The sequence below is a fragment of the Chenopodium album genome, chromosome 27 (assembly GCF_948465745.1).
Source record: "Chenopodium album chromosome 27, dcCheAlbu1.1, whole genome shotgun sequence".
In the NCBI taxonomy this organism is placed as follows: domain Eukaryota; kingdom Viridiplantae; phylum Streptophyta; class Magnoliopsida; order Caryophyllales; family Amaranthaceae; genus Chenopodium; species Chenopodium album.
Genome location: NC_137860.1, coordinates 34,166,527 through 34,179,418, shown reverse-complemented (window position 1 = coordinate 34,179,418; position 12,892 = coordinate 34,166,527). Strand labels below are relative to the sequence as shown.

General features: G+C 37.1%; 1 pseudogene across 1 annotated transcript; it reads right to left on the bottom strand.

Moving 5' to 3' along the window:
• Positions 1–10,797, bottom strand: LOC145620506 (acylamino-acid-releasing enzyme-like; annotated as a pseudogene). The gene is made up of 18 exons (XR_014108248.1): positions 10,666–10,797; positions 8,448–8,623; positions 8,014–8,323; positions 7,670–7,891; positions 7,354–7,572; positions 7,151–7,219; positions 6,766–6,904; positions 4,753–4,904; positions 4,587–4,668; positions 4,369–4,490; positions 4,198–4,276; positions 3,288–3,465; positions 2,367–2,427; positions 2,161–2,283; positions 1,649–1,846; positions 1,299–1,367; positions 819–895; positions 1–567 (listed from the first exon to the last, which is right to left on the bottom strand). The product of XR_014108248.1 is annotated as an acylamino-acid-releasing enzyme-like (transcript).
• Between the last annotated feature and the right edge of the window lie 2,095 nt (positions 10,798–12,892).

The following is a 12,892-nucleotide window of genomic DNA, read 5'->3' as shown; positions in this document are numbered from 1 at the left end:
TTTTGTTATACAAGTTTAATGAATGCAACTATTATTTTATATATAATTAACCACACATATTCGCCATATTGATAATAAGTTTTTGATATCTTCCACAACAGTTATTACCACTTATTATATGAATTTACATGAAAGTCGTAGACTAATGTCAGGGAAGATGATCCGATTGCAGTTTGTTCTACATAATTACAGTTTAATTTGGCGTTGCCATAATCTAATTCAGTTCAGATGCTTGACGACTTTTTTTGAATGTCATTGCTGGAGCTGCAGTGTTGTACTGATAAAGTGATAATAGCACGCTATTGCTGAGAATTATACAGCACAGAATGACAAAAATGTCGATGTATGATTCATGGTAACATCAGACTGGAAATCCGATTATTGAGAGCATTATCAGCTTCTCATGAATGAATGTTACGCAAATGAAATGATAGGAGGGCGAAGCTCTTTCAGTTTCTTCAAGCAATCGATTCAATACCCCTCCATGAGTGCCGGGAGCCTGTCTATTTACAGTATTTCTTGAACCAAACTCCAATATTTAGGAAGCTTTCAAAGTCAGATTGCGGTCTGCAATGAAGACAAGGAGGGTCAGGAGTTACTATTGACAAAAAGCATGGACCTTTAGAAGTACATAAACTTAACACAAACTTGTTTCGGGCTCAGTCAGACAATCGCCCAACATTTCATAAATGTCACCCCTATTTTGTCATCCCAAATCACATACAAAGTACTGCATAAAGGGTGGACTTACATGTGATTAGAGAAGACATTTATTAATTTACACCCTTTGTATACAAGATATATGACAGGTTGCTTACTTGTCAATTGCGTGAATATCTTCCGGAAACACAAATATCTTGACTTCAACTCCTCTTTCCTTCAAGGCCTGTGCATACTGTGCTTGTACAAAAAGCAACATGTCATTCTTTTAATGTTTAACATTAGACTTGAGCGAGGGCACGATTGAAGAGCATCCCAGAGCAAAAACAGAAAACAAATCAAGCACAGTTTAAATGTCTTAAAATATAGTTTGGGACAAATTGCCAGAACTCAGAAATTTGTGCAATTTACAGGAGCAGATTCTCTTCCTGGACTAATCTTATGCCAAAAGTTAATGCCAAATTGCCAAGTTATGTTGCAACTGATGCTCGATCATATTAACAGACAATTCCTTCAATAAACACCCATAATACGTAAAACCATGAGCATTCTGATTCTAACATAGCCACACCTCATAAGAATAATTGCATAAATATAGGTGCTAAAGAATAATTAAGGCAGTGAACAAAGCATGTTACCTGCAATCCATTGCTGGATGGAACTCGGAGATCCTTAGCACCTATAAGGAATATAGTGGGCGTTTTGACCTGCAAGATAGTTCATACATCAATTCAGTTGAGGTGCAAAAAAATGTACAGAATTGATATGTAAAAGCATTTATTCATAATTTGCAATTTTCACTCCAACATATATTGCAGTTTTACGAAACAGTGGGAATAGATTACCAGTACATGCAAAGCTATAGATTGATCATTTTACTATTGAAATGTAATTGATACATCATATGGAGTACATGCAATGCACTTCATGAAAGGACTTGTCCTTTTACAGTCACCATGTTAGCAATGCTTATTAAAAGATCATTTACCTTGTTGACATGCGCAATGGGAGACTTGTCATAAAGGACACTTAAATGTTCCTTTGTGGGTGCACTAGTAAAGTGCACTATTCCCTCTGTCCCATATGACTCCACAAAACACCAGTCGGGGATATCACTAGTACTGACCATTGAAGCAAGGTTACATACAGGATTCCTGGCTGCTGCAGCAGCAAACTTTTCAGGAGCCTGCAACAGGTAACACCACACACAAGACAGCACAATGTCACAAATCTGTATTCAGTCACAAGGAAAGCCAGGGGACAAAAAATGCTAATGCCTATTGATTTCATAGAGAAACAATTCAGGGCATCATCCCAGTGCCTCTCAGAACATCCTGCCTGCACAGGTCATGATAATTTAGAAGTGGGTTCATAAGCTTCACCCTTGCAAATAGAGAGGCTCTTAAAAAAAAAATCTAAGTAGGGAAATAGTGGGGAGGGAGGGGGGTGGGTGGGTGGGGTGGGGGGGGGGGGGGGTTTGGTTGTGGGGGTGACCAGTACCTGTCCAATGAGATGGGTGGTCAGAAAGCCGCCATGAGAACCACCCAACACAGTGATTTTAGAGGGGTCCACTAATTTCAAATCAATAGCGTAGTCTATTGCTGTGAGCACATCACCAACATCCTGGATCAAACCCGGAATAATAAGGCCAAACACATTACTTACAACTCAAATATGATAAACACAAACTGGATAGTTGCCAGCACCTGACATCCTATTTTCCCGGGAAGAGACTGTAGTGCTTCTTCTCCAAATCCTAACGAGCCTCTGTTATACATCACCAAGAAAGTACAAAAATCAAAAGTCAGCACTTCAGAGTCAGTGGAACCATTAAATATAAGTATAAACTAAAATTTTGCAAAATCTAATGTCTACGGAGCCCAAGAGTTTGTCGAAGTGCCATAGAGATGTTTTACATTACAAACAGTACTTTCAAACTCATATATTATTAGGTTTCCAAGGATGGTATTCAGGCTTCTCCATTCCATCTAAGGATATTGTAATGGAACGAGTCAATGAGGTCAACGGAACTACGGGACCAACTCAGCCACCACTTTTGGTGTATTCCAGGCGCACAAAACAGGGGAAGCAAGGGCCAAAGGTGGGAAAGAACAATGAGCAACAAGACAAAGCTAATCAAAAAGGAAAGCAAGTCAGCCACTTCAACAATGTCTTTTAATGGTTTTTCCATTCTTAGCTAAGTTAGTCACATGTATTCCTAAAGCTTGAGTATAAGTAATGTAGCCAAGCCATTAGTAAAGGTATCCAGAAATTAGAGAGAAAACACCTTAGAGATTTGTAGCCTAAAGCTACTGTGAGATTCATAACCTCAAGTTATGGTTATCCCTTTGTAATTCGATTCTCGTTCAATTAAATACATCAAGCTTTCAGCCTAAATTCTGTTATTTGTGCTTAATTACAATTCGTAGAAGTTAATCTATTAACAGATATCTCCAGACAAAGCAAAGACTAGCATTCTATAACTTTCTACCTCTACCACAAAACTCGATGATGCAAGCATCGCACTATCATCTATTGCATAAACTATAATATGGTAACTGCTGTAGCTCAATTATATAAATACTTAGATGATTGTTCATACTTAGATGATTGTACTCATGCCTTACCTATAATTCACAATTAGTAAGTTATAACCAATTGAAGAGAGAAATGCCAAAGACTTAGAGAAGCCTGTTGTTGAGACAGAGTGTGGCCCCCCATGAAGAACTACAATCGATGGGTTACAGGAGTCACTTTTCTCTCTTTTGGCAGACACAAATATGGCATCAATAGGTTTGGATGCACCTGCAAAAACAGAACCAGAATTTAAATTATTGGGCTAAATAACAAGAGCCATGACCAAATCAAGATGTAAAAAAATGCATAAAACGAGAAAGAAAACTAAGCAAAAGATAAGTTACAATCCCAACAAATCATAGCAGTATCAATTACTTGTCTGTTTCACTTTGAAAAGCGAACTAGGGGCAACTACAGAACTTGGCACTTCCTAAGTGCCTAGCATTTGAATAAGTTGATCAGAAACTGGAAATGTCATCCAAAGCAAATCACTCCCATAGTTCTATCATAGTATCAAGGAATAACCACTAGATTATCAACTATCAAGTTTAATGATCAAGCACCATAAACCTAATAGATTTATGATTGGGCTGTTTGAGGGTAGTAGCTTGGTCAAACAACAAAGGAAAATTGACTACTGAATGAATGAGTCCAACAATTTTGGAGAATAAGTACAATTAATATTTAATCAATAATAAGTTAGCAACAAAGTCTCCCATAAGGAACAGAGCAAACTTTTAACAGCTCAGCACTACTATGCAGCTTCAGCTTTAATTAGTCATTTCATTAAGGTATTTGATAGTTCATGCAGTTTCTTAAACTAGAAGGGGGGGGGGGGGGGGGGGGGGGGCAGGATATTATTTCAGCTAAAGATAAAAGGAGTTCTGTACTTGCATATCGAAGCTTTTTATTGAAGAAGCAAGGGCATGTATTCATTTTAACAAGACATTTAGAAGCTACCTTCAGAAGAGTTCCCTGATTCGTCCCTCACAGGAACCTTCATAATGCTGAACTGAAGGGAAGACAACAAGGATTCGACCTGCAATCACATTTAAATACTCATTAATAGTGCTGTACGCACTTCCCAGTCATGCAAGTGCAGAATTGAATGCATCAAAATAAATAATGAACCTCCTTAGAGTATCTGAAAGCAAAGCCAGACACATCTTGCCAACTCCATGAAGCACTTGTTGAAGATTCTTTAAGAAGTGAACCATATTTGATTTCTGGAACCTCTACTGGGCTGCTACAAACTGAAATTACTCTCAAAGCTAAGAATTGGGAAAAAAAGTGCATTCACACAACGGAAAAAAGAGAAAGAAAAGTTGAAGAAAGACTAATGGACATACTAGCAATGATATTATCTTCATCAAGGAGAGAAGATTCCATGAAGATGTAGAATCATGGGGTGTTAAGCGCAATACATTGCCACTGTAAAATGAAAATTATATATTAGGTAATCAATCAGTAGAAAAGAATTAGCAGTGAGACTTGACACATGAAACCTTTTGCTACCTCAGTATATCCACAGAAAGTATAACTTGGGTACTTTCCCATATGGAAGACAAAATGACAGTACGCCCATCAGAGAGCCATGGGTTTGTCAGGAAGCTGGAGCAATATAGCCCAGGGAAGCAACCGTCCCCAGGACACATCACAACCGGAACCTACAATGTGAGAACAAAGCATGAAAACACACTCAGATAAGAGGAACAAGCTCAACATTTTATTTTCTAATTTAAAGATTAATTATATATTGGAATTTGTTGACTTTGTATACCATTTCGTTGTAAATAGAAGAACATCGTAAATACATTGTGATCTTAGAATTATATCAGGCTGATGATATTCTTATGCTCTAATGGAATATTATATCAGCAGTCCATAACATACCATTGTAACTAACACTACCAATCCACCATATATAGTACGAAGTATATAGTTGTATACCCTATAATAGTATGGTACCATGTACAATTGTACATATAATTGGACCCAGATAATTACTTAATCCTAACAGTGGGCTAGTAGACTGTAATTTCAAGACTTTTATGGTCTAGGCGAGGCGACTTCAATGAGGCACACAGAGGCGCACTAAGGAGCAGCCTGAGGTGCACTAAGGCGTAGCCTTAGGCGCACCAAGAATTTTTTCAGAAATTTTTTTTATTGCTTATTATATGCGCCTTGAGCCTTTTTATACCATTTTGTTTCTTAAGTTCCAAAATTATTATTTTATGAAGCATGCACATCAGCACATACAATGCTTTTGTTGCATGCAAATTTCATCATTTTTAGGATTTTGAGTCATAGTTTTTATAAGTTTTACTTATTTGTTGACTAATCAAACACACACTACTATTGATACTTCATTATTTTGCAAGTTATGTTTATTAATAAGTATTTGTTTCTTAATTACTTTTATTATGGTGGTTTAAGGAAGGGTTTTGTTGTTTCATTTAGAACATTATACTTTTGACATAAGTTTTGGGATATATATGACTAATCCTTATAATTTGGGCATCATCACTTTGTTATTTTTGATAGATGTGATTCGGTCTCAAACAATATGGAATTTCTTGATTTTTAGTGAAATTGAAGGACCTTTATAGTCATATCCCCCCCCCCCCCAGAAAGGTAAAACTCCTAGGTAAGACAAGGCATCTTAAGACATGATAGCGAAGGTTGGGTCAAGGCATAAATGAGATGTAACTAGGAACCAACCAGGTCTACTGGGGCTCTTTGGGAACCTAGGAAACACCTCGAAGCATAATCTTGGAAGGTCCAAAAATGTTCTCTGCACGCCAAATTAAGACACACATTGAGCAGCTTTCGGGACCTAATGCCAAAAGCTCAAGAGATGGTAGGAGATGCATCTCAGGGTCATATAATGTTGTTTGGAAAATCGGAACCATATATGACCAATAGTTAGTCCCATAAAGACCTGTGGTGGCCTTGGGTTAATGAAGGGAGAGGTTTATGCAAACAGCTGAATTGACAATTTAAAAGCAAAATGAACGATTCTAACCACCCAAATGACCTCTCAAAGAGTTGTGGGATCCATTGGTAGCACCCTTACCAATTTGCTTTCCGAGTCTAAAAAAGTTGAAAATTGTCCAAAATTAAAGGCTATAATCCACGCTTTTAGACCAATTTCGGAAAATTTTCCCAAAATTGAAGTGAACATGTGGGGTACCCCCTGAGGTTATATAAGTTGATTTTGAACCATAACAAGCCAAATAATGGACCTATAAAGTCCCGAGAATCAATTTGGTTCAATTATGTGGCTATTTCGAAATTATATTGCATTAGTAACAAAGAATACAAGGAGATGTTTCCAATCATCAACTTAGAACCCCAAGTTCATATCAAAGAGTCATGACACTCACCATGAGATTCTTTCACATCACTTGAATGGAAAAAACACAAAAGAGAAAAATGGAAAGCAGTTCATATGAAACAATTCTAAGAATAAATTTATTTGATGACCATCTCATATGAAATTTAATAATGCATTATAGTAAGCCTCACCACATCAACAACTTTGGAGGATAAATTTAGATTTCCATCAGTGGGCCAATCTATACGATGTAGTGAATTTGTAGCTGAATGTGCTCCTGAGTCAATAGAAGCTTTGGCAGACAAGAAGATAAGGAATTTGCCATCAGGACTGATAAGATAAGAAGAAAAAAAATTCATCACACAAAAGTCTCAAGATTATGGGTAGTCAGCAAAATTTGGTTCTGCAAGAGGCTTGCTTGACATTCAAATTAAAACCACAATTGCCCTTACCCTTACCCTTACCCTTACCCTTATAAATTACAAAAGCCAGAACATATGTCAAAGTCTTGATCATTAAATTCTTGAATTTTCTCACACAAAGCATTCCATTGAGCTTTTGATACACAAATCATACCTGAACATAGGAGAGAATGCACTATTAATTCCCTGAGTCAATATCACCACCCCCGAGTCTTTGTTGCATCTGTGAGACATGAACAAACTACGTCAAATCAAGTGCAGATACATATACCAGCTCAACTTATGTAATGAGTATGGAAGGATAGTCAGGTGTAAGAAATAGGGGGCAGGTTACTGAGAAGATAGAAGGCAACCCACCTATGATCAGCATAATCACCTGCTAACTCATTGAATGGACTGCAGGCAGCATACAAAGCACATGGCCTATTATAGCAGTACTTCATGCCAAGTTTTCTTGAATCTGAAGACCACCCAACAAAGATCAATTTTTGTTGTGAGACTTTTGATGATGGAGCCCATACAGCTTGGCCAACGCTCAATGAATTTTTTATCCCTTCAACGGCACGTACCTCACCGCTACACAACATTTAAATAACCAACATTTTAGATATACCACATCATGATAAAAAATGCACACTTTTTCCCCCATCTAATTCAGAAGGTGATGCAGAACCTGTCAACATTGATGACAAAGAGTGTAGGCCTCCTTTTATTCACATATGTTTCCCCCCATCCTTCTTCCCAATCCCCGAGGGCTTTCCAGCTGTTACAATCCTTATCACTGGAACTTTCACTCTTGTAACCAAATGTATTGAAGATTGGTTTAGGAGGGGAAGGCTCCTCAGCAACATATGCAATAAGTTTTTCATCAGAATTCCAGGAAACACCTTCAAACCTGTTAGACAAACAATAGGGAAAAAAAAAAAAAAAAAGAATATATCAAGACCGAAATTGTAGTAAATGTCATAATCTATGTGTAATGAACTTAGAGGTAATAATGTGAGGATCAACCATTACCATCCATCAGAGTAGACTGAACCATGAGTAGATTGGGGAATATGAAACTCCTTCTCCAAGGCTGAAGGGCCCCATATTTCAAGTTTGGTGGGAGAGTCATTCTCAGGGTTTCGAACCATAAGAAGCTTTGAACCTGATGGTGAAGGCACCATTAATGCTACCCCTGACAGCTCCAACGGGAAGGGGGACCATTCGAAATTGATGGGCTTGTTTCCATCTTTTCTTATAGAAGCAGATATTAAAGACTTTCTCGACTTATTTGCCAACAGATTTGACTGGTTAATAGAAAACATTGCTTTGGAATCCTTGCCTGCACAAGTTTATGAGATTAAGAACAAGTGAACAACTATACTAAAGATAGAAGTATGTTCTAAAATGATTAATAAATCAGCAATTGTCCTGTTAAGACCAAATAATGAAAATTGAAGTTGTACCTGTATTTGATTTGAACACCCAGGCTTTATTAATGCTAGGAATGCTACTAAATTGTAAAAGCAATTTTGACAGAGAATCTTTTTTTTCAACCATGGTTGAGTCCAAGCCCAATGGCAACTCCTTTGAAGGTTCAGCTCCAGAAACATCCATTGCTGAGACGATTGACAACCTTTTGCTACAATTGATTATAAACGATAAAATCGTAAGACAGGCAACAAAATACACCTCAAACATTTTTCAAATATTGGAAAATTTGAAGGTACAAAATGTAAAAAATGTACAATTGAGGGAGGGTATCTTTACAAGTTCACATCTTGTGCAAATGTGCAAGAAAACAATCAACAGCATCAGTAGGCCTTTATTTATTCCATAATGAGGTTGAAATGTTGAATACCAAGGGCTGTTTGCTTGCTAGTTGCTACCTGTCACGGGAAAATTTGAGGACTAACTTTTTTTTCTAAGTTAGAGATCGAGGAGGTTCCCGTGATGGCGTCTAGACCAAGTCTAGACCAGCCCACTACTATAAAACAAAGCAACAAGGCAACAAGGCAAACACTAGATTACTTTTATTACTTTGAGAACGAGAGTACAATACAAGGCAAAGAGCCCGAATTCCGTGGATGCCCAGCGAATGGGCAAGTCCTCTATTTATACTACTCAAGGGCTGGCCACATCTCGGCCAAATAGGAATAACTTCCCACTACTTTGTTAACTTCCCACTAAAAGATAACTACCCCCTATCAAGTAACCGTCGCTTGTACAGGTGTCCTGCATGCATGCTTGCCACGTCAAAAGGGGTAGTGGGCTTCGTGGGTGGTTACCATAACCGCCCACTCCCCCCCACTACTTATCCCTCCGAAATTCAAGGGATGAATGCCACGTCATTGTCATGCATCTCAATTGACGAGCGGTTATCACTTCGTGGTAACCGATTCCCATGATCCCACTAAGTGAGGTAACCGTCACCCACGTTCCCCACTAAGCCATCCAAGTAACCGTCGAGTAACTACCCAACTCGTGATCCCTATAAATAGGGTTTACATCAAACGTCAACCACACACGCACTAGGTTATGCTTGGACTCCCGGAGTTTCGCACTTCCTAATCATCGTGTTCCAGCCATGGTGCACCGATCCGAACCGAGCCGTAGCTCAATCCAACCCTTTAGCCAAATCCCATCATGCTATAGCCCCCATAGGCAATCCTATGTCCAAGACTACGCCCATGGCCCATGGCCATGAAGCCACCCAAGGTTGGCCACCAACTCATGAGTGAGCACCTGTCCCCTATAGAGCTTTATATGGTATTAGCCTTAGAATTCTAGTGAACACCCAAATGACAGAAACACAATAATGGTCCCATGGGCCACTTTCGTGCCCATGGTCCCATCGATGGTGTGGTTGAGGTTACTAGGACCTTCTTAGAGTGCCCCGCCTTTGCGGCGGCGGACCGGCGGATTGCTAGGCAAGCCTAATACAACGGGAGGAAGATTGTACTCGGGACGAGACATAGCTTTGCCATGTGGCTGATGCGAGGTTGTGGCTACATCGGCGGCGGGGGTACTAGCCCCCGCATTTGACTATGACACTACCCCAGTATTTTATAATCGTCTTGTTCTTTCGTCCCAAATCAAATACTTTAATACTAAAGCAATCTTGGCTAGGGAAATTCCCAATGTACAAGCTAATTATCATTGTTACACTTCATGTTGCACCCTTTGAATAAACCAATTAAGAGAAACTACTAGTATAACTATGACAGAAAGTTGTCAATTTTCAGTTGGAAATAATCTAACTTTTCAATCATAAAAATACATTAGTAATCAAAGTTCCAATTTTCATTTCTATAACAATTATTTCCACCCAAGATCACCTCTTTAATCAGCAACATCCACTCATTCTAATCATTCAAAGTCAATTGAAAGAATTGCTAAGAAAAATGAAACAATTGTCCAATTTAACCAACACAAGAGTTAAAACTTAAAAGAAGCCGAATTTGTGGGCATATATAATCCAACACAAAATAATCAAAAATCAGAAAGTTGGACACTTTGATTGTCAAAACAGTTAGCAAAGCACAGATAATATTCATATAAAGGCGCACAATTGAACTTCCAAAAAAAAAAAAAAAAAGTCAAAACATTAATCAGTAGTTAAGTGAAGTAGGGTCAACAGTGTACAGTGAACAAGGGGAAAAAGAAAGCAAAAGAAGTACTTACAAAAAAGAACGAGGAAGAGTGATCGAAGACTGGGAATGAGAAAGGGAAAAGGGTGGAAATAGGGAACCCAATTTCAAATTGAAGCACCCACTTTTGATTGAGGATGCGGAAGCGATATACCCTGTCAGTCGATGCTTCCCATATCACAAGATTCTATTTGTGCTGCACCTCCCTACTTGTATGTTACAACTTACAACTAAAATGATCGGGCCGTAGAGAAACCCTACAATCTAAATGTAGACGAAATTTGATCTCAGTTTTTCGGTGATATAATTAGAAAATTTCCTATTTTTCCTAAAAATAAAATATAAGATCTTTTTATGAGTCGCAGGGTCGATATTAAGGTGGAAAAAAACCAACAAGGTCCACAAAGGTAGTGATGAGCTAATGCGTATGACCCAATTTAGTAGTCCAAGATTGGGTTGGGCTTTAATCTAGAGTTAAGGGATTGGATTAGCAATCAATTTATAAATCAATCTCATGTGTTCAATTTAATTTATACATGTCGCGTTTGATCGGTAGGAGTTTGTATGAGCTTCAGCGGCTAATTTGTGTTTACATAGATCTCACGATTGGAAGATAAATAAGGCCACTATTGTCCATATTATTAATTATGGCTCAATTTATTGGAAGTTTTCATAAAAAAGTAAGTATGTACATAATTATACCGTTGAAAGTTCATGTTCTCAACTTCTCACTATCAAAGTGTTCTACTTTCGTACTACTTTGAATTAGACTGTTAGACAATCAAAATGTAAGCGACTTTAAATTTTCAGGATGTATTAATAGGTAAGATATTAAACAAAATAATGAATGAGAGCCAATTTTTCTATGATAAAATCTAGTACAATACGAAGTAATAGTTTCAGCTCATTAATTAGGAAAGAGTGCTAGAAATAATCTTGTAGAAATGCGTAGACCGAGCGAGGATTTAGCTACCCATCAAATTCACTAATTGTTTAGTACTCTGTATCACTAATTGTAGTCTAATAATTATTGACTAATCTCCATTATTGCCACCCATTTTCTAACTAGACAAACGTATTAGGCTAATCAATACAATTATTAATCAGTAATAAGTTGGTGTCACTGTCTTCAGATCTAGACATATGCTAGCCATTTTGATGGCCTTTTTGCCAAAATAATAAAATCTAGGAAGCGTATTATCAGCAAGCAACAAATCTTAAAGTGTGAAGATAGAATTATTAATTAGGTGTACATGTTATTTGATGTCTCAACTAATTATAATTAGATGTATAATTCTTGTATGAACAAAGTCAATACTTTGTATGTTATACGAAGTATTTAAATGACATACTTTTCAATACCACACAATTAATACTCAATGAGATATCTGAACTACACTCAATAAGCTGCCAAAAATTCAATAAGAAGGGAATAAAATAAAACTTCTCAATCATGCGTGCTAGAATAGTATTAGAAAGATAAGGAATTGGAGTGTACAATTTTTTTAAGTTATTCTCTTGGAGCATAGGACAACTCAACAATTATAACTTGAAAGGGATAGAGATTTTTGCTAGGTTAAACCATTCGCAATTGCTATTTGAACGTTGAAGTGATCCTAATTAATAAGATTAGGCTAGCCGGCTAGAAGTAGAATTAGCATGCACATCATACTAATGTTATTTGATGCAAATGCGATTTAGAAGTTTATATTAACTTTCTCATGCAATGATTTTGATTTCTAATTCTAAGTATTAAATTGCATTAAAATGTTTGTGCAACAAAATCAACATATTAGATTTTCTAAATATATCGACATGTTTTTGCCACATACATCAATTCAATTTCTCATGAACATTCATCTAAAAAAAGCCTAGCATTGAACCATCACTAGATCTACTAATAGCACAAATTGATATCAATTCAAGTTCATCATAATCTATATAGGTCCTATCATCTAATTACAATTATAACATATAATGACCCTACCTCATCCATTTAGATTCTAGACTTAGTAGGTGATAAATTGATAATTGAATGAAGTGTGCCTCAACTTGGGTAGAATAAGGTCAAATTTCTTATACGGCTTCATGTTTTTTCTTTTAATCAATAAATTTTATTTTAATGTGCTCTACCAATTGGGGTGAAACATCACAATCGTTTTGATCATAAAAAAGTTATAAAGAGAAAAGAATCATTTGTGTTACAATAAAGCAAAAATGGTGGATAAAATCCAAGGTGGGATGGTGCAACAACAAATAAA